This window comes from Podarcis vaucheri, assembly GCF_965113315.1.
Source record: "Podarcis vaucheri genome assembly, chromosome: 2".
Taxonomy (NCBI): domain Eukaryota; kingdom Metazoa; phylum Chordata; class Lepidosauria; order Squamata; family Lacertidae; genus Podarcis; species Podarcis vaucheri.
In genome coordinates, this window is record NC_138760.1 from 67,806,324 (window position 1) to 67,828,377 (window position 22,054).

The following is a 22,054-nucleotide window of genomic DNA, read 5'->3' on the forward strand; positions in this document are numbered from 1 at the left end:
CTTGGGCTCCGCGCCCGCGCGGGGTGTGCAAACTACGTTTCCCAGCGTGGCCTTGCGGGCCGGGTGTTTTGTTTGAAGCGCTCTTCTCCCGGCCATGGAATGAGCGCGGCGGCGGCGGCCGGGCGGGCAGGGGCTCTTCCGCGCAGACCCCGTGCAGCCTGCCTGCGCCCCCGCGGAGATCGGGCGGCAGGATGGAGCCCGGGGATCCCCGCGGAGCGGCGTAGGCGGAGGCTGCCCCCCAGGTAGGGCTGTGTCGGGGGTTTTTTATTTTTGCAATGCTGCATCCGCGCCGGAGGGAACGCATCGGACCGCGGGGAGACCCCTTGGCGGGCATGCAAGGCAATGCATGCGTGCAGGCGTTGCATGGAGTGCAGTGCAATGCAATGGCAACGCGGCGCCCTGCATGCATGCATGCAACTTCCACCGGCGCTCCGGACTTGGCAGGTGAGGGGGGTCCCCAGTGGGCGGCAGAGAGAGCCGGGAGGGCGAAGGGGAGCCGGGGGGGAGCAGCGCTGCTCCCCGAGCCGAGCCCGGGGGGAAACCTCAGCGTCGTTGCGCCGGGTGTTGGAAGCGGAGGCTGGCGGGGGGCCCCTCACCTGCAAAACCTGGTCGCCTCTCATATATTTCGTGCATTGCATTCATCGCCCGCTTTCTCCTCCAAGGAGCTCCCGGGGGCGCGCGTGGTTCTCCCCGTGTTATCCTCGCAACAACAGCCCTGCGAGGTGGGTCAGGCGAGTGGCCCAAGGGAGCACCCAGGGATTGTCCTGGCCAGGTGGGGTGATTTGAACCCTGCTCTCTGCCCGGTCTTCGTCCTCATTTAGCCCCCACATGTGCATGACTGTGCATGACTGAGGTTTTCCCCCCTCGTCTTGGCTATGGTGTGAGTCTGTGCTGTTAATTAATGGGGTTCTGCCTTCGGAGAAGATGAGCCAGCCCTCAAGGAGGTGATTATGTAATTTGCTAGCAATTCATGTCCCTCCCGGCGTGACGCTGCGGGCTGACGTCACGGGGCTGTAATGGTGGTGTGCCTCGAGATTTTTTTCATGAAACAAGTGTGCCTTTGCCCAAAAAAGGTTGGGAAACACTGATCTAGTCCTTGAGAATTAAGGGCTTCCTATGAAACTGAGGTGGGGCGGGGAAGGAGTCTCTCGTGTTTACAGAAGCAATGAGTGCCTCCAAAACTGATAACATTTCCCCATGGAGTCACACAGTGCGGTAAGCAAAGAATTCCACAACAGGCGCTGAAGCTTTCCTGCTCAGAGGAAGGAAGTCCTTGCTTTGTGGGCTTTTGGGGCTGGTAATTACTACTTAAAGGATGAATGGCCTCCTAGTTATTGCTGCTATAAGGGCTAGACTCCAGGGTACCATCAAGTCACCATACTTCAAGAAAGAATAGCATATGTGGGAGATTGTTTCCTTTTCAAAACTTTAGAATGGATGTTATGCTCCTGAATAGCTAACGGGTGCCTTGGGCAGGGATGAATTGAAAAGACAGATGCATCTTTCCCATTCAACCAGTATATCACTCAACTGACCACCCCATCCTTTCTTGAGGACGTCTCAGCATGAAGGTTGTGTCAAAGCAGTGAGTGTACAATGGAGGCATCTTGTACACAACTCCAGTATACAAATTCTTTTTTAAAAACAAGAGGTATTGCAGCTTAATTTTGCTTGTAAATTAACCCACTGCTGGCGGGGAAATGGGCAACAGTGTTTAGCATGTGTTGCCCAATTTAAAATGTACTACTGGCTGAGATGGGTGTCCATGCTCTGCTATTCGCTGGGTAGATCATTACCATTCTCGGTTTGAATAAAAATCTGGAGCTAGGAGAGAGAGCAGGGGCTGGCTGATAATGCAGAGGTGAGCAGATGACAATCTCGACATGCTGTTAGAGCTCCATCGGGGGAGACTTCCCCATGGAATAAATAAAGGATTTCCACATGCAATAGAGGCTGAACCCTTGGGGTCCCAGGCACATGGGCTTTATCATCATGATTATTGCCCATAGTTAGCAAGCTGCAGCGAAATAATTTCTCTAATGGGAAAGGAGAGCACTGACTTACAAAACAGATCCTTGGTCAAACATCCACACATAAAGCCCTTGAGATGTCTTGAAAGGTCACATAGCTAGCTAGAAAATTATGCTTTTTAGCTTGGGTGGGGCCAACTGGTTCTTATGGTCTAATATATCCAAGAGCCAGTGTGGTGTAGTGGTTAAGAGCGGTAGTCACGTAATCTGGGTAACCGGGTTCGTGTCTCCGCTCCTCCACATGCAGCTGCTGGGTGACCTTGGGCCAGTCACACTTCTTTGAAGTCTCTCAGCCCCACTCACCTCACAGAGTGTTTGTTGTGGGGGAGGAAGGGAAAGGAGATTGTTAGCCGCTTTGAGACTCCTGAAGGGGAGTGAAAGGCGGGATATCAAATCCAAACTACTCTTCTTCTTCTTCTTCTTCTTCTTCTTCTTCTTCTTCTTCTTCTTCTTCTTCTTCTTCTTCTTCTTGTTGTAGAATAGGAGTTGAGAGTTTCCCCTCCCCACATAAGGCATAGTACTAAGCAATATATATCCCAGTTCATGCCTTTTGAAAGCATGAGCTCTGGCTCAAATAAAACAACTCCAGGTGAATTTTGGTGAATTCACCCTGACGCAAAACAGAAGAATTATTGCAAACTGCCCAGCAATAAAGGGTAATTCATGCATTCTCCACTGCATAAAGAGATTGGTTCTGTCAGTCAGTCAAAAATGATTTTTGTGCTATTTTTTTAAACATGGATCACAAGCTGCTGAGTTCCATAGTCTTTGAGATATCCTAAACTACAAAATTCAATCCAAAATTAAAAATCTATTCCACTTTCAGTAGAACCAGGAGAAACCAGTAGAGAGCAATTTCTAAATAGCATAACGTAATCATGCTGACTGGAGCCTGGGCTTGGTTTCTACTTGTTCTGGTGAATAAGGAACGGGCATACAGTGGTACCTCAGGTTAAGTATTTAATTCGTTCCGGAGGTCCGTACTTAACCTGAAACTGTTCTTAACCTGAAGCACCACTTTAGCTAATGGGGTCTCCTGCTGCTGCTGCACCACCGGAGCACGATTTCTGTTCTCATCCTGAAGCAAAGTTCTTAACCCAAAATACTATTTCTGGAGTCTGTAACCTGAAGCATCTGTAACCCGAGGTACCACTGTACACAGAAACAGGATGCTAAGCATTTTCTGACTACCCCCTTGGGATCAATGGGCTTTGCATACTGTCAGCATTTGATTGTAGTGACTGCCACTGTAAAGACAGTTACTGGGCCCCTGGAAGGGCACACTGTGCCCAGACCTTGTGGTGGTTTTTAATCCTTTCTCCCTGCCGGTCTCTGTGCTTTGAGAGGGAAGCAGAGTGGGTGGGTAAGGGCTAGGACAGACAGGGAAATGAAGCACACAGTTCACCGCAGTGCAAAGGTCTCATTGCCTGAGCACAGTGGAATGTTGTATCCCGGCAGAGACAAAAGGGGCTATGCTATTTCCACAGTGCACGTCTTGGCTCATCTGCATGGGGCCTCTCGAGCTATTCTGCTGCAGGCTGCTCCTCCGACTATGACGCACGTGGCCTAAATAGCAGCATTTGGGGTCTGGGGTGGGTGTGCGATCCTCTTGGCTGACATCAGTGTGTCAACCGCAGGGTTCTTCAATTTATCCCGTCTCAACCAGGAAGCCAGACTTAGCATTAGTGTGTTGTAATTGCAGCTGAGTCCCACGTACAACACGTTACTTGCTTGGACAAAGTACCTCTGGATGTCTTCTCTTCACCCTCATCCTGGCAAGAATGCTATTGTCCCCTCACTCTCCTTGAAAAGGTGTTGGCTTGAAATAATACTTTCAGTATTTTTCTCCTTGTCACAGCTCAACCCTATAAAAATAAGAAAGAGTGCATGCTTTCTACACAGCCCTTGGAATTAGGGGTATGAAATGAAAGTTCTTGCTCGGTGCAAGTCTTTTTTGGAATTAAGCACTGTGATAGAAGCAGGGGGAAAGTCAACACAAACAGGTGCCATTCTGGATTCAACCTTCCATCAGCTTCATCCAGCATAGGCAATAGTCAGGGATATTGAGAGTTTTACTCCAAAAATTCTGGAGAGCTTCAGGTTGGGAAAAGCTGCTGTATACTAGCAGCAAACGTAGGGATCCGTCTTGCTAAAGAGCTTCACCTATATACAAGTTGGAAGATATCAGCGTACTTAGTTCACGGGGTGGGGGCAAGGTTTGCAGAAGTACCCATTTTTATTTTTTAAGGGGGAGAAAAAAACCCACAAAAATAGCTTCATAAGGACTTGGCATGCTCAGTACGCACAGAATGCTGACTTATTGCTGGTGGGCGGGGCAGGGGAACAGAAAATGAAAACAAGGAAGAGGGGAATGGACTAGGACAGGGAGAGCCAATGTTGGGTGCTCCAGAAATTGTTAGACAGGGCTCCCATGACTCCTGGCCATTTCTGAGGACCCACAACCTCTAGAGGACCCTGGAATGAGGTATTCTGAACAGAAGGCTCCATGCTACAATATTTTGTTGCAGGTCCCACATGTATTCTGTAAATGAACACCAGCTTTTGAAACCGCTTCTTGGGAAAGAAAGAAACAAACCCTGGTGCAGCAAAGAAGACCAGAGAGAGGGGAATGAGGTAGCCAAATTGCTCATTTGTACTGCTGTCTTGTTGACAAAACTCTGCGAGTTTATTAGAGGAAGCAGGAACATTACACAACAAGCAAGGCCAGAAAGCCCCAAAACACATTAGCTGAAACCACATCCCCCTCACAGGGTCTGGGAAATGTATTTGGCTTCTTGTCATCTGACCTCTTTGAGACAGCATTCCAGCAGGGAAACAACACAACCCACAAGCCCCAAAGCATTTTCAGAGCACCAGCGGCTTCCTCAGTGCCTGGTCTGAGGCTGGGAAAATAGACCAAAGAACTGAGGGTGGCAATGGCTTGGAGTCGGGGGACACTATGGGTTCTGTAGACACCTCCTTGAGAACACTGAAGACATTCGCCACCCAAAACCTGTATGCAGTGTGTTCTGTTTTCCCTCTGAATATGCTGCTCATAGTGCCAAGCTAGTAAAAAGAAGGTCAGAAAGTCTATTTGTGGTGAGCTTTTCAAACAGCTCATAGCTCCACCTTCCACTGCAGTAGCTTAGCATGAAGGCTGAAGGTTAGTGAGCGGAAGGCAGACTGTTATTTTCAGGAGCATGTCAGAATTCTGATACAATGAAAACTACCTTTCGATAAGGTCAAGGACTAGCCTTTTTCTCATACCTGGTTTGGCTAGGCATAATCCTTCAGAGTTTGTCTGCACTGCATTTCTTTCCTTCTGCACAGTCGTCCTGCAAGTCCCTCCATTCTGCTACATCTAGTACCCAAATCATAGAATTGCAGATTTTATGGAAGGGATCCTGAGGATCATCTAGTCCAAACCTTGCAATGCGGTAATTTGCAGCTGTCCCATGCAAGGATTGAACCTGCAACCTTGGCATTAACAGCACCATGCTCTAAACAACAGAGCTATGGAAAGGAGATATTTGCATTAATGCTGCGATGGTTAATTTCATGGAGGAGGAAGATGAAATTGCCACGCCTCTGCCAATGTGAAGAGCTGCTGTGTGCATGAACTTCAGATTCCAGCAGTGCATTTCTGGCTGCCAACATTCTCAGTGGCTCTTGCTTTGTTGTCTAAGAGTTGCTTGTCACCCAGCAGCACCTTCCTGTCGCCCTTGCTGTGTGGAGTGGCTGCCCAGAATAAAAAGAGAGCATTGACCACTTAATTGTGCCATTAAGAAATCAGTAGTGGAAGGGATGCAAAGAAGAACCACCCCCCAAAAGCCCCCATGGGCTGCATATTTTGCACTTTCTATAGGGAAGACTGTGTTTTGCTCCCAGACACAGCCCCCTCTAATATTTCTGAAGTTAGACCTGTCCTTCCAAAAAGGGCACAGGGTTTAAAGAGCTTCAGGTGAGGCGTTTCCTAGTTTGTGCATGGAGGGCTCTAAATTGCTTAAGGCCCAGATTAGACTTTGCCTTCCCAAGGCAGTCTGGCATCCTAGTAAACACATTTTAAATTTAACCGCACTAAACGCAGCACTTTATATGCAATCAATCATTCTCTTAAGTGCTCTACAGAGTATTTAATTACAGGTCGCCCATGGCCTTCAAACCTCTGCCTTCTGCCTCCCTCTCCCATCTCCAGCCACGGCACACTCACTGCCATTGCTGGCTGGAACAACATATCTCTGTCCCTGGATCAGAGCCTAGGTACATTTCCCTACTAGTGGTAACAGTAGAAAAAGGAGAAGCAGGACTCCTGGCTTTGTAGCCCAACCTTTTCTGCTCCTCTGAAGCCTATAGGTTTCAGAGGCGGGTGGAAACCAAATTGGACATCTCCTAGCCATGTGAGTGGTAGATAATATCTTCTGAAATCATACAGTGGTACCTCAGTTTAAGAACAGCTCTGTTTACAAACTATTCTGTTTACGAACTCCACAAAACCAGAAGTAGTGTCCTGGTTTGTGAACTTTACCTCGGTCTAAGAACGGAAGCCAAACGGTGGAAGGGCACTGGTGGCGAGAGACCTCTTTAGGGAAAGCGCACCTCGGTTTAAGAACGGTTTTGGTTTAAGAACAGACTTCTGGAACGGATTAAGTTCATAAACCGAGGTACCACTGTATTGTGAAAGAGAGATAATCAAGGTTTCCTCAATCCTAGACGTGTGCACTAGTCACAAGATTCAACTTCTATTTGTAGCTTTGGGAAGCAGGACTCTATTTTGCAGTATTCTGTGTCTTTCCAAATCATCTCAATATTCAGGACCAAATGAGATCTGGTAAAAACGATTCTCTCCCCGCCCCAACTCCATTTACTCTAATTGGGAATCGAAAAATGACTATAACTTTTCCTCTTCACAAAAGTGGATGGCATTTGTTAGATGCAGGAGCCAATTGCAGATGCAGCCTGCCAAATTGGAGGCAGCTACATCCATGGATTTTCATGCAAGGCACCTTTAAAGTTTGATTTGAAACAACAAAGTACAGTCCATAACTTCTCCATTTTCTGCAAGGAAGAATAAAGTGTGAGAGATTACAAAACAACCCAGCACTTTGCTATGTATTTGCAGTTCCCATTTAATTTGCTTGGTACACATGATGTTACTCTCAAACAACACCAATCCTGATGCTTTCTCCCTGTAAATTTGGGTTTATTCGATATGGGGGTAATCCAATAATTTGGGGCAAACTGGGCTGGGGCTGATGGATTTGAAATCCAATAACATCTGGAGAGGTAAAAGGTAAAGGACCCCTGGATGGTTAAGTCCAGTCAAAGGCGACTATTGGGTTGCGGTGCTCATCTTGCTTTCAGGCCGAGGGAGCCAGCGTTTGTCCACAGACAACTTTCTGGGTCATGGGCCCAACATGACTAAACTGCTTCTGGTGCAACAGAACATGATGATGGAAGCCAGAGCGCATGGAAATGCCGTTTACCTTCCCGCCACCTATTTATCTACTTGCACCATTTCCCTATCCCTATCCCTGCCTTAGACTGTCATGGCTTCACCCGCTCAAACACCTCCTCTCCCAGTGATGAGAAACAAAGTTTGAGGCTATTGCCAGTCCTGTGCTGTGATTCCTTACAGTACTATAATTCCCAGAGATGGCTCTCAAAACCTGTTTATATCAGGAGTGCAAATACTGTGCTGGCTACAGATACAAGAGCTTCATTCAAACCTTCGGATGGTTCAACCCTATTTTTCTTACATTTTTTTTTTACTGCATTTACGATACTGTTTTTGGAACTAGTTGACATCTGCCATTGACCTTATGCGCGACCAGTTAAAGGACATTCCTGAGTGGATCCCTGAGCACCTGGACGAAGGCCCACCAGGCTCTCCTCCCGTACTGATTTAATTGCAGGGATAAGTTGTGCATACCTCCTTATATAAATTAGTCCTGACTCCTTTAATCTCCCCCTGCTGTGGCAGGAGCCGATAGTAGATGGCTGGAGATTAGCAATATCTCCAATTAACAGTGGAAGGAGCAGTCTCCTTTTTAGTGGCAGATGTCTGAGATCCTGCGACAAGTTTCTGTTTGGAAAAGAATGCTGCCAGCATGGTCATAAGTGTGTAAATCACGCAACCCCCCAACCCCCCCATACAGTTCATAATGGATCCTATGGAAGCCTGGGGAAATTAGCATCTGTTTTCTTAACATGCTTTGGAGAGAATGACTGGTGGACTTGTTCCTAATAGTGGCATGTGCTATTTCCCCCCATCAGTGGCGTAGCGTGGGTTGTCAGCACCCAGGGCAAGGCAAGTAATTTGCGCCCCCTAACCCGTGGATTTGCGCCCCCTAACCCTAACCCCCAGATGTTGCACCCGGTGCGGCCAGCCCCCCCTGCACCTCCCACGCTACGCCACTGCCCCCCATTTTGTGACAATGGCAGGGTCACAGAGGTGCATTTCAAATGGAATAAAAGCAAATGCTTTGAGGGAAGGAGCTCTTAAGGTAGTGAATGGCTATTGCAAAGAGAATTGAGCATCTCTCAAACTCCCCCACTTGAAAATTGTGGGGCGGGGGGAGGCGCAGCGGTTGGTGGACCACTTAATAAAACCTTGCTTTTCTAATATCATGGATGTGCTTCTGGGTTAAAGATGAGGATAAAGAAAACAACATTTCCCCTTTTATACCGGTATCTTCATCAAAAATAGTGATGTATTATGAAAATCTGAGGCCCCAGGCCAGAGCTTCTTACTCTGTTTGATCTCCTCTGACTGAAATGGTCTTGATCGCTGTTATCTGAAAAATAATAATTCAAGTTTATCTGTTTGTTTATTGTTTCTTCTATTTATGGACCACTTTTCATCCATCCATCAGGATTGCAGGAGCAAGTTCATAATACATTAATAGAACTGCAAAGAAAAAGAAAAACACCAGGAGATTAATATCACAAAAAAGACATAAATTATGGCAAAACCCAGGAATTTAAAGCACAGGTCCAAGTGCAGATATTCCAAACCAACTGTTCCCAATTAGCTAAGTACTTTGGTCCCCCATTTTTTTCAAAAGCCAGGCCATGGACCCCCTACCTTTGATATCTCTATGGTAGTTTTCTATGCCATGGACCCCCTGGGTAGGTTATGCAGACCCCCTTGGGTCTGCGGACCACCAGTTGGGAACCACTGCTCTAAACTGTTCCACAGCCTTTTCATAGACAACCTGAATGGAGCTTGTCTACAACCAGAAAGTCCATGGACCACAGTTTGAGAACCTCTGTCTTGGATAAATTGGCACTGAGATTCCCATTTTGACCATCTGGCTTAGGGTCAAAACTGACACATTATGCTTTTGTTTTATTTTTTAAAGGTGTATGCATGCCTAAGACCTTGGCGAATGAGATAAAACACGTGTTTGCAAATGTATCATGGCCCTTGGCTGCAACTCCATTGCTTGCATATTTGGTGGTAAACCAGCTCAGCTGAGCAGGCTTTGCCAACCTGGTGTTTTGGACTACAACTCCTATTAGCCCTGGCCTAGCCAGCCAGCACAGCCTGGATTTGAGTTGTTGGGCGCTAGGTTGACAAAGCCGCTCTAGGGATTTAGAGTTGCTGGGTGGATCCTCCGATGGATTTTGCCATAGAATTGGTGTAAGGGGAAGTTATGTCTGCCTCCCTATACTGACTGGCTGCTGGGTTTTCCATCAGGCGCCAGGGCTTGCACCGATTCCCTTGTGATGTGGCCTGCAGGCCACTGAAGTGTAAACTGAATCCAGGGGCTGTGGAATGTTGCCGTGTTGTCTTCAGACAGGGTCCCCTTCAGATGAAAAGATAGAAGCTGGTCTTTTCCACCTCACCCCCACCAGACTCGGGCCGATGGAAAATGCTTGAGGAAATTAAGAATAAGCCTAATGAATACCAGACTGGGAACCAGAAGAGGTTTATTTTAACCTGTCGAAGTGAAAAATGACGTGCAGTTTAGTTAGAGCTCCAAATGCGGTGTCTGAAGGGGGGCGGAGAGGAGGGGATCAGGGTGGAACTGAAGTTTTCATATCCTGCTGTATGTGAAAGAGGAGAGTTTAATATCCCCAGAAGGCCCAGCTAATGCACCATTCCAATGCACGCTTACTTTGAAGCAGGTTGCATGGATCACAGTGGGATTTACCTCTGAGTAATCATGTATAGGGATGCAGGTGGTGCTGTGGGTTAAACCACAGAGCCTAGGACTTGCTGATCAGGTCGGCGGTTCGAATCCCTGCGACGGGGTGAGCTCCCGTTGCTCGGTCCCTGCTCCTGCCAACCTAGCAGTTCGAAAGTACGTCAAAGTGCAAGTAGATAAATAGGTACCGCTCTGGCGGGAAGATAAACGCCGTTTCCGTGGGCTGCTCTGGTTCACCAGAAGTGGCTTAGTCATGCTGGCCACATGACCCAGAAGCTGTACGCCAGCTCCCTCGGCCAATAAAGCAAGATGAGCGCCGCAACCCCAGAGTTGGTCACGACTGGACCTAATGGTCAGGGGTCCCTTTACCTTTAATCATGTATAGGAGAGCATGGTAAATTTACCGGTGGTTGATGAACATGAGCAAGGCAGACTGTTTGGCGTGGCTGGCCTCACAATGTAGAAATTGCAAGGGAGACCAGCAAGGTCCCGGTTCCTTGAAATACAGGAGAGGCGAGGGAGGTGTCTAAAGTTAAAGTCAGAATAGCTGCTAGGAGCCCTTTGAGAGAGGAAGCCCAGAAACCTAGAATCCCAGTGATGATGGCTAAAAAGACCAAGGCAGGGTCTGCACCCTTTGGGGTTGGAAGTGGTGCTCACAGACAGACAGCCTGCCATGCCTTTATTTGTCAATGGGGCATGGCAGGTGCCCCAGCCGTCTGCCAAATACATTTTCTTAATTTCTGCCTCTGTTGCAAATTTTCAGGCTAGGCAAAACCCAGCTGGCCAAGGGCCAGGGGTTGCTGGAACAAGTGCGGAGGAGAGACAGCCTTCCGGCTTGTTGCTGGAGAAGGCAAAGTGCAGGATGCTTCCTAGTACCGCCCAGCTGTGACCCCTCCCTATCTGCCAGACTCTTCTTCTGCACCAGTTACACAGCTTTTCCAGCACTATTAATTGGCCAGGCCAATCTCTGGTTAAGAAGCTTATATCCACGGAGGAGCAGGCACATCAAGATTCAACAGGGAAAAGAACCAGCAAGGTGAAGCCCCCAACTTGTCTGAACAGGAACCGAATATGGGAATTTTAGGCATGTTACCCTGGGAGTCCATCACTCAAAACACAGCAACTCTTGCTTCTTTTAGGACACAAGTCTGCTTTCCAAAGCCGTGGTTACCAGGCACTTGGTGGGATGAACAAACAAGGTAGAAGGTTTGGGCCACTCATATAAAATGGAGCATATTTTCAAGCAGGATGAGGCAGAAACAAACCACTAGAAAGCACTTTACTTCAGTGATAGAATTCTTCTGCACTGAATACGTTGGTGATCTCTGGATGAACTCGTTAGCTAGAGTATTAGGATCCATTTCCTGAGAGGCTTGTTGATATCCATGCAGAAAAGCCATGTGATAGAACCTCATCTGCGTGATGCCTTGGTGTAAAAAGGCCTTTGTTATCTGAAGGCGTGAGAATGGACCTCCTGACACACAGAATGAAGTGGGCACTGCAAGGTCTATTTTAATCATCTTTGTCAATTCTGGAAGCAGCTGTCAATGATGTTTCCCTTGTTTCTTGCTCAAGGCCAAACTAGATGTCTGTTCAATTACAGGCACAGGGAGCTGGATTTTACCTAGGAAGGCGGCACCTGGGAGGGAGGGGAAGCTTGTGGTTCTACTCCCCACCACCCATGTTTGGAAAGGGGATTTTGTTCTTGCCCCTTTGCTGCATGGCTCTTTAGGGGGGCAGTCCCCCATTGGTGCCCATGGGGATTCCTCATCCCTAAGGCACAGGGTCTCTTTTGGATTAATGAAAGCAAACGTGAGGGGATTATATTGGCTCTGGCCCCCTGCCACACATTTGGTGCCTAGGGAAGTAGTCTAAAGAGCATACTGATATATGCTCCTAGGTCTCCACATGAATTGTTGGCCAATCTGAATTTTTCCTCAGAAACCCTATGTGCATATGTAAGTCTCCTTCACAAGACACCAAACAGATGTCTGGTGTGTGTGTGTGTGTGTGTGTGTGTGTGTGTGTGTGTGTACACACACACATGCACGTGGGGACAGAGTTATCCAGCATGGCCTCACACCCCTCTCACATGTGCTTTCATTGCACAAGGAAGAGTATGCCTTGCCCCCAGTGTGTGCGTTTCTCCCTCTTTTACACACACACACATACACACACACACACACACACACACGGCCAGCCCTACCATTAGGCAGAGTGAAGCAGCAGCCTCAGGTGGCTGATTTGGGGTGTCATGAAAAGGCAGTGTTGTTACTTAATTTATTATTACTGTATTTTTATTACCAGAGACAAGGAGAGGCACTGAATGTGGGGCTCGCTGTCTTGGAGCCAGTGTTGGGGCTATTTGCTGTTCTCCCTCAGGCCGCAAAATGTCCTGGGCCAGCCCAGCACACAGAGTAAAGATGGCAGCTGTGATGTCCTATTCCTTTCATTCTTGCTCCACTTTGCATTTTAACCTCCTCCTTGACTCATAATGGCTGTTGGGATCCTGTCAGCTACTTCACGATTTCATACCTGACAGCAGCCTCAGTGGAAAACTCAGGAAGATGTTAAGGTACTTTAAATACTTTTTTATAAGAAGAAAACTCTAAAAGGGAAAAGATATGTAGCTTCAAACCACCAGGGGGAGTTAAACTGTATGCTTCATTTTTAAATTCCTTGTTTTTAACCTGTCTAGATTGCAGTTAGTTTAATTTAGCAGTCTCCAGAAGAAAGCAATTATGTTCCCCTTATATAAATTAAGGAAAGGGTTCCTAGCAACACAGCAAGCTGCCTCATACTGAGACAGACCATTGGTTGATCTAGCCCAACATTGTCCACACTGATTGGCAGCAGTTCTCCAGGGGTTCAGATGGGGTACCTGGAGATGCCAGAGGACCAGGGACCCCCCCACCAGAGGCTGTGCCACAGAGCTACAGCCCTTCTCTGTGTGACATACAGGTACTGTTACTTTATGTATTACCAGATCATCACTAAACCCTAATATGAAGCTCTGTTTCCTGTGCAAGCCCACATTGACGTAAGTCCCATCAAGTTCAATGGGACTTAGCTTCCTGCTAAGTGCATACAGGATTCCTGCCTTCATCTCTCGAGCACTGAACTCAACCCAGGGCTTGGTCTGAGCATGAGAACCTTAGGAGATCAGGCCCCAAGTCCCTGACAGGAGCCCAGAGGAAGACCAGATCTGTCGTTCTTGGGTCTGGGAATGTGCTAGTGGCGGAGCCTGCAAAGTGATTTTAATCCAAGCCAAGGCCTGGGATGTCCAGAGTGCAGTGGGGAAACCAAAGCTCCGACAAGCTTTGCAGACAGATTCCAGACGTGGCCCCAAGTGGGAGTCCTGACCCACAGTGGTTTTTGAAGGGAGTCGGCTGGAACTGGGACTGATGCCGAGAATAACACTGGTACATTTCAAAGTCTGGGGGAAGGGAGCAAGCCTCGCCTCCCAACGCCTCTCCGCGGTCCTGTGCTTGGCTCGGACGCAGGGTCAGGTCCTATTATTCCGGATTAATTAATGCCGCCTTGCTCCAGTTCCTTCTCCCAGCAGAAGCTGCTCCCTCCAGTCACAATGTTTATGTAGCCAGCCTTCCAAAGAAAGCCCCTCTTGCTGACGATGAAAAGCTGCTCTCAGCCCAGTGTTTGTTTTTCCGCACGCCCCTTCCCTGTGGCATCCTCGGCCAGAGAATAGCGGTTTCTTTGACTGCACGAGGGCCAGTATGCCTCCTTCCCTCCTGTCCCATCCTGTGCACAGTACAAGGCCCTTCTGTTAGTACTCCACGGCAGGCAGGCAAACAGAACACAGATCTGCCCTTCTTCTCCCAGCGGCCCCCACAAAGGGCACTGTCAAATTGCCATTTCCTTTCCAGGTCTGGGAAAAGTTTGTGCAGCCCTCCCTTTTTTCCCCTCCTGCCCCTGCAGAACAAAGCAAACTGGAGGATCTGCTTGCTGCTTCTTTTTAACCTGTCCCAATATTACACTCAGAACTGGACTGGTCCAAAGGCAAGGAGGTAAGTGGAGAGGCCTCGCAATCCTGAGGGCGTTGCTGGACTCCAGCTCCCATCAGCCCCAGCCAGCATGGATAAAGGGAGTTGTGGATAGTCACAGCTTTCCCCACCTTCGTTTTAAATGAAAAGCACATGGAAACCTCAAGAAACCAAGCGCACGAGAGGCACTGGCAAGGAGAAAGAGGAAGACATGAATTATACCTGAGGCTGGGATTACCAGAAAGAGAGAAGCAGTCAAAGCTGGGGCCCAGGAACAGAATCAAGCAGAGACCGTCCTTGGACCTCGTAGGCAGCCTGCAGGTTGCAAGAAGAGTTTGAAAAGTGTAGAAGTTTTATCCAAGGGTTTGATATCTGAGCATCCATGTTTGCCCACAGAATGGGCTGGACCTAGGAGGCTGTACATGCAAGGCACTGAAGGTCTGAACTGAAGTGTAGGTGGGTTCCCACAAGGCAAGAAACAATGATAACAGCAAGAACCTTTATTGAATTAACAGAACTCGACAACAGGGGCAAAGCAACTGCTTATATACATTTCTGAAGGCCTGGGCCACTCCCAATGTGACTGGCTGTCTAAACGTCCAAGCTGCGAATCATAACTCAGAGTTTAAGGGCCAATGGCAGAGGCCCAAATCCTGAAATGTTCTGTGATTGGATGTCATGTATCGAATCAGAACACGAGCTTAGAATCCTTAGTCCTGACTCAAGCTCAGGCAAACACAGACCACGGAATATGTAACATGAACCTCACAACAACTGGTGCAGCATCAAAACACAACTAAATATTTAGTATTAAAAATGCACTCGTCGACTGCTTGCTTGTTGTTATCTGCCCCACACATCACACAAAAATAGCATGCAGGTGCTGCTGTTGTTTTCCTTTGCAGAGTGACATCTTTCCTTTGCAATGTGATTTCTAAGACCATTGCACATTGCACAGAAGCAAACCCATGTTTGCCACCAAGGGTGTGCTCCACAGGGTTCTGTAGTCAGCTGGGACTCCCTATCTCCATCAGAATTATAGGTTCAGTTGCAAACATGTTTGTTGTGGTCATGCTTTACATTTGTAAGCAACAGAAGCAAGTGTCCTGCTTCCTGCATTTATGAGAGGCCTTGCTCCATAGCATGCTTCCTTTTCATCCCCTGAAGCTCTTAAAAACTCAGGTGAAGATGTGGCAATGGCAGCACCTACACCTGAACTGGTATGCTTCACAAAGAAAAGGCCTAAGTCTTCATAGAAAATAGGTTGACAAAGGTCTACCTATAATGGAGTGCATTGTCTAGCAAATGGTCTTCATGCACACAGCGTGGTAAGAAACCACATGGGGATGAATTAATAATATACAGCTTAAGTGCTGATAATATTGGGGGGAATGAAGACAGGGTCTAAAGAACATAATCTAGGAGTCACTGAAGCAACAGCAACAAAAAAGAATTATTTTTATTATGTGTTTTGTGTTTTTTATATGGTAATTTTATGTTGTGAACCGCCTTGAGATCTACATACTTAGGGTGATATACAAATTCTAACAGCAACAACTAATTGCCAGACTAATATCATGTCTCTAGTATTGTCCTCTTAACATGAATGGCAACTTAATCCATTGAGTAGCAAAGGTCAGGATGCTTGCATCACTGTTCCCCTTCATCTCATACCTCACAGCTAGTAGTTCCACCCAGCTTTTTTGCTCTCTGCCTCTAGGCAAAAGCCATCCACACCCCCACACCCCAACTATATCCTTTCTACTATGCCATCACTAAGCAGTTGCTAAGGGACCTTATCTTTTTTTTAATCCTCAAGGTTGGAACAAACAGCTAGTGAACTTCAAAGCTTCATCTATTATGCTTAAGTTTTCATTTTTTCTGGGTTGCAGATGCTAGCTTTATAATAAAAGGATAGGACAGAATTAAGAGGTTCTGTATATTCTAAAAGCATTACAGTGGTACCTTGGGTTAAGTACTTAATTCATTCCGGAGGTCCGTACCTAACCTGAAACTGTTCTTAACCTGAAGCACCACTTTAGCTAATGGGGCCTCCTGCTGCCGCCGCGCCGCCGGAGCACAATTTCTGTTCTCATCCTGAAGCAAAGTTCTTAACCTGAAGCACTATTTCTGGGTTAGCGGAGTCTGTAACCTGAAGCGTATGTAACCTGAGGTACCACTGTATATGTAACAAATAATGAGCATAAATGTCTCAAACAAGCATTGGCAAAGGTTGCCCAATACCAGTGGCGTAGCGTGGGGGGTGCAGGGGGGGCCGGCCGCACCGGGCGCAACATCTGGGGGTTAGGGTTAGGGGGCGCAAATCCATGGGTTAGGGGGCGCAAATTACTTGCCTTATCCCGGGTGCTGACAACCCATGCTACGCCACTGCCCAATACACAAGTTGACACTGGTGCTTCTGTTTATTAGGGTTGCCAACTTACTAGAACCATGTCTAAATAACAAAAGATGCATTTTCACTGTGCTAAGTAATACTATCTAACTTTCTAAGTTGAAAGAATCATTCCGTACTAAAATTAAGCTGCAGTGAACACAATATTCTTCCTAGTTTGCCTCCATCTTCTTCTCTCCCATTTGTGTGAGAAGAAACACAGACCCCGCCTCCCAGCAGTGTCCACTCAGATGTAAGCTCTGTTGACTTCTTTTAAAACTGAGTTACACACAGGTAAGTATGTGTAGGATGGCTTAATGGTGTTAGCTAATTTATGGATAATGTATATAGCCAGTCTTTCCATTGTTCAATGTTTAAGGCATTTCAATATGAATATGTCTGAAGCAGTCTGAATGCTCTAAAGCACTTTAGGAATGTGAAGTATCATTATCATCAATTACTACTTTTATTATTATATGCTCTTTCTTATGTTTCCCTTGAAAGATGACTTGTCTGGCACTGCCAACCTTTACCTGCCAGACATTACCTGGGGGGGGGGGAGAGAGCACCACTGTTTTAGGTTTAGATCTAGTAAGTGCTGATTACATTGGAGATTCCTGCAAACAAGAGATTAGAAATCACCAAAAATTATCTTAGGGTCCTTTTTGGTGACCAAGGATTAATTAAAGTTCAGAACAATAATGAAATGATGAAAATTACAAATTTAATCTTACTGAACACTTGCAATTGGCAGGTGATTTATTAAAATTTAGGAAATGTCCCAATCCAACACCTTAGAGTGAATAATTTCTCTTTTTCCCCCCTGGTGGGGTCCTGTGACTTTCTCAGCTAACATGATGAGTGACAGGGAAAGCTTCACTTTCAAATTTTCCACTTACTACATGTTCACAAGAGGTGCTGGGGCTCAGTCAACAAAACAGCTGACAGCCCTAATCCAGTGAAAATGAAACATGGAGACAGGTTTCTCTGTGTGGACCTGATCTCTTAAGGATCCATATGCTGCTGGGTGGTTGGGGTGGGGTGCCTTATTTTAAGTAAGCTGCAAGTTGAGCCAAAGATGTTCTCTGTTTCCCCTCTTATAGCAACCTGTGTTTCTTTGCTTTAGGGTTGAAAACTCTGACACAGCATAAAGGACAGGTTGGTGGTACCAGTCCAGTGTTAACATTTCTTTTGGATCATGCTCAGGAAAAAACACACAGGTTGCAGGCTATCAGGGATGGATTTCTTTTTGGTACTACCTTCGTCCATTGCAAGTTCAGTAGACTAGTTTCACCCCCCCCCCACATCAGGTAATAATAATATAATAATAATTTATTATTTATACCCACACATCTGATTGGGTTTCCTCAGTCGCTTTGGGCGGCTCCCCCAAAAATATTAAAAGCACAATAAAACATCAAACATTAAAAACTTCCCTAAACAGGGCGGCCTTCAGATGTCTTCTAAAAGTAAGATAGTTTTTTATTTCCTTGATATCTGTTGGGAGGGCGTTCCACAGGGTGGGCGCCACTACTGAGAAGGTTCCCTGTAACTTCTGGTTCCCTGTAGTCTCACTTCTCACAGTGAGGGAACTGCCAGAAGGCCCTCAGAGCTGGACCTCGGTGTCCGGGCTGAACGGTGGGAGTGGAGATGCTCCTTCAGGTCTACTGGGCTGAGGCTGTTTAGGGCTTTAAAGGTCAGCACCAACACTTTGAATTGTGCTCAGAAACATACTGGGAGCCAATGTAGGTCTTTCAAGACCAGTGTTATGTGATCTCAGCGGCCGCTCCCAGTCACCAGTCTAGCTGCTGCATTCTGGATTAGTTGCAGTTTCCGGGTCACCTTCAAAGGTAGCCCCACGTAGAGCGCATTGCAGTAGTCCAAGTGGGAGCTAACTAGAGCATGCACCACTCAGGCAAGACAGTCTGAGGGCAGGTAGGGTGTTAGCCTTAGTACCAGGTGGAGCTGCTAGACTGCTGCCCTGGACACAGAAGGCGGAGCCAATGAGCGGCAGAGCCACTCCCTGGAGCAGTTGTACGTAAGAAGACAGGCAGGTGGGGTCTGGCTGGGGACAGACATAGGTTGGTAGGGCAGTGCCCCATTCGCCCCAACAGAGCCAACAATGAATGCATCAGCAAGTACTTGCATAGCACTAGGGTCATTTGCTTAAACTGAGACTAGGCTAAAATTAAATTGAGCTGGGCAAGCAGAGAACTTGGCAAGTGATTTGTTGGAAATAAACGGGCAGGTTCCAGCAACGCACTCGTTTTTAATTATACTGGTTGGGTATGTAAACAGGAATAAATGAGGCCCTTGTATTGACTGAAAAACACATTTGTGCATATAAACCCTGGGAGTGTTAACTTTTCTCCCTGTGTAGAAGATGAGTCCATTGGGCCATAAAGTGTAATTGAGCTCCTGCTGTTCCAGGAGCGCGCCTGATTCAGTTTCCTCCTGTGTAAAATCCTGAGGACGGGAATGCTAATGGGCTTGTGCAGCATCCACATCCCTCTGTTGCTATTTCTGTTTCTCCTTCCCAGCCCATTTTCCCTTGCTGGTCTCGTTTAGCCTTGTGGTCTGCAGCGCACACTCTTCCAGAGCTTCGAGCTGGAATAGAACAGAATGATTAATCCGCTTCCAAGGCAGTTCCAGTAAGAACTCAGGAAACAGAGATCTAGGGAGGAACCCTGAGATGTATGCCTCAGCTCAATTGTCCGAAAGCATTTGCAGATGGTTATAATGTTGGCTCTCCCCATATGAGAAGGTATCCCACTGCAGGATCCGTAGCTGTAATCAGCCCTCTTCTACTTCCCATTTTAGCTCTGCATCTGTCCTCCCTGCACTGAAAAATTTAACAACCACCAGGACATAAATGGTCCTCTTTGGCGGGTCCAGGCATGGTGAAGCTGCAGGCAGTGGAGCCAAGGCATGGGAAATTGCAGTGAGCGCAGTGCAACCATTTTGGGATTGAACAGGCCACAACTTTATCAATTACAGATGTCAGCAGGTTTTGGCATAGGCATTGGGCATGTATCCTGTGTCAACCCTGCCTGCCTGCTGGCTGATTATTTGGCAGGGTTAACCAAGGTCAAGGATTGCCCTATGACATACATCAAATTGGGGCAACCCTTCCAAGACCACCATTTTGAGAGTGCTATGGCCAAGGCAGTTCCCCCATCAGCCCCCATCTGGGCATCTAGTAACAGGGGCCACTGGAGAGCTTGCCATGCGCTCTCCAACCCCATAGTCCCCCAAGATGACAGAATGTAGACCACACAAAATGCAAGAAAATGCTACAATTGGAAACATATTCTTTAAGGGTAATGATCTGGCTTGGGGTGTGTGTATGTGTGTATGTATGTGAATGTATATTCTTGGAGCTAATTAAGCTCAGGGGTTTGTTTTTGTTTTACCAAGCATTGTTCAGTCAGCTCAGCTGCCTTATTCCAATCCCCCCCCCCCGAGCCTAATGAATCTTTCATCTGAAGTTGCCAGCTTTCCATGACCTTGCCTACTGAGCCCCTTTAAGCTGTGCCAAAAATGAAAGCACTCTGCTTTGCCAATAGCAATACAAAATGTGCTGTGTTCCAAGCAGCATCTTCCAGCTGAGCTTCCCAGAGCACTTTGCAAACCGCACCCTTGTGAAGGTTTCTGCCCATTTGTCGGCTCTGGAGCACAAAGATTTTAACCTCCGAAGCCACTTGACAGATCTGAGCAGTTTTATTTGGATCGCCTTGTCGCTTTCCCAAACTATTTTCCCTCCCACGTGCCTAACTTTCTGTGCTCTTCCTAGTAGCGTAAAATAAAACAACAAGCCAAAGGGTAAACACACTGAAGTTCCATTGATATCCATGGAGAGACTGAAGGATGCATTTTAAGTTTTGTGTTGAGGCTGAGGAGTGCTAAAGCTGGACTACTATAGTTTCTGTAATCCTGTTCCTCTGCTTGCATATGCAGAGGTATGAGAAGGACCTGTTTGTGGGTCAAGCCAGCAAGAGGCCAAACGCTGTTGGAAGTGCAACAGCAGGGATTATTCAGGTTGTAATTTAAGCGTTAACTATGGGCTCATCCACATTTCTGCTTCTCCCACGCCTGGAAATCACGGGTCGAAGGGGTTTTGCCTTTGTTATGCCACTTTCCCCTGGAAAAACTGCTATTAAGCATTAAATTGGAACAAGTGACAACCCTATTGCCACTTGTTCTAGTTCAACACTAAACTGGGGGTTTCCCTAGGGGAAAGTGGCAGGGCAAACGGAAGTGTGGATGAGCCCTCTGTTAGTGCAGTTCTGAGAGAGTTTTACTCTGTGTCTTTGGCTGAATGTCTCCCTGCTGTGTACAAGGTCTGACTTAAGAAAGACAACAACAACAACAACAACCACCCATCTCTGTTCCTTCCTCCTCAAATGATATAAGATTTCCTTCCGTTTCCCCGTCCAAGTGTTATCAAAGACTTCTCTCTGGTCTCCATCAGTACAGCTTTGTTATCAAATGTTGCAGGTGGATGCACATTAGCACTGCTTTGGAGGGCACAGCCTTGCTGGAATGTATATTCTGGTTCCACCTTCCCCTATCCCTCTTCAGTCTTCAGCTGGCCCCCAGTCCCCTTTTCCCTGGGACATTAGTACACGATTAGCCAGTTGCCATCTTGGGCGGAGTAGGGATTTTTTTGCTCTGATCCTCAGTTAGCTTGTGGTGTGGTCCAAGCTGGGGTTTTCCAGGTGTGGATGCACCACCACCTCTTGAAAGGCCGCAGGCCTCTTGATTGTTTTGATTTGTGTTAGAAACTCTGAGTGGGCAAGAAACACTGGCCACTTCCTGAGCTGCTGCTTCTGGGCCTTTAGTTGCTGCCTTATGTGTTTGGCAGGAATAAGCAGCTCTTTTTGGCAGAGTGCTCTGGAGGACTGAGGTCCAAGTCCACCTATTAAGAGAGCTCGGAATAAAGGCAGAACTGTGGCAGAAGAGGGAGGCCAAGAGATTCCAACATTCCTTCTGGGATGGCTTCTGTGGAAAGTTCAGTGCTGAAAAAAGAGATTTATGGTTTCATCTGCTGTTAGAAAACTCTGTTCACTTGTGTCTTGAGCAGCTCTTACAAAAGAAGAGAGAGAGAGAACTAAATTTCTCGCTTTGAAACCTTCGTGGCAATAAAACTGCTAGCACATTTGCAAAGCTAAGCAGGGTCTGTTATGGTTTCAGATTGGATGGGGAACCTCCTGTTGAGATTTCTGCATTGCAGGGGGTTGGACTAGAATATGTTGTTGAACTACAACTCCCATCACCCCTAGCTAGCAAGGCCAGAGCTCAGGGATGATGGGAGTTGTGGTCCAACAACATCTGGGGACCCACAGGTTGAGAACCACTGGACTAGATGATCCTTCGGGTCTCTTCCAAGTCTAGAATTCCAGACCCTCCAAGTGTCCCTGTTTTCCAGGAATGTCCCTGATTTAGAGAAGCCTTCCCAGTTTCTGATTTGATCCCGGAATG

At 47.2% G+C, this 22,054-nt stretch overlaps 1 long non-coding RNA gene across 1 annotated transcript in view; it reads right to left on the minus strand.

Annotated features, from left to right (window-relative positions):
• The window catches only part of LOC309526008, a 154,139-nt gene extending 139,779 nt beyond the window's left edge, over nt 1–14,360 (minus strand). Inside the window, exon 1 of the long non-coding RNA XR_014216610.1 lies at nt 14,247–14,360. This is a non-coding gene — a long non-coding RNA (uncharacterized lncRNA). The remainder of the gene's footprint in view (nt 1–14,246) is intronic.
• Between the last annotated feature and the right edge of the window lie 7,694 nt (nt 14,361–22,054).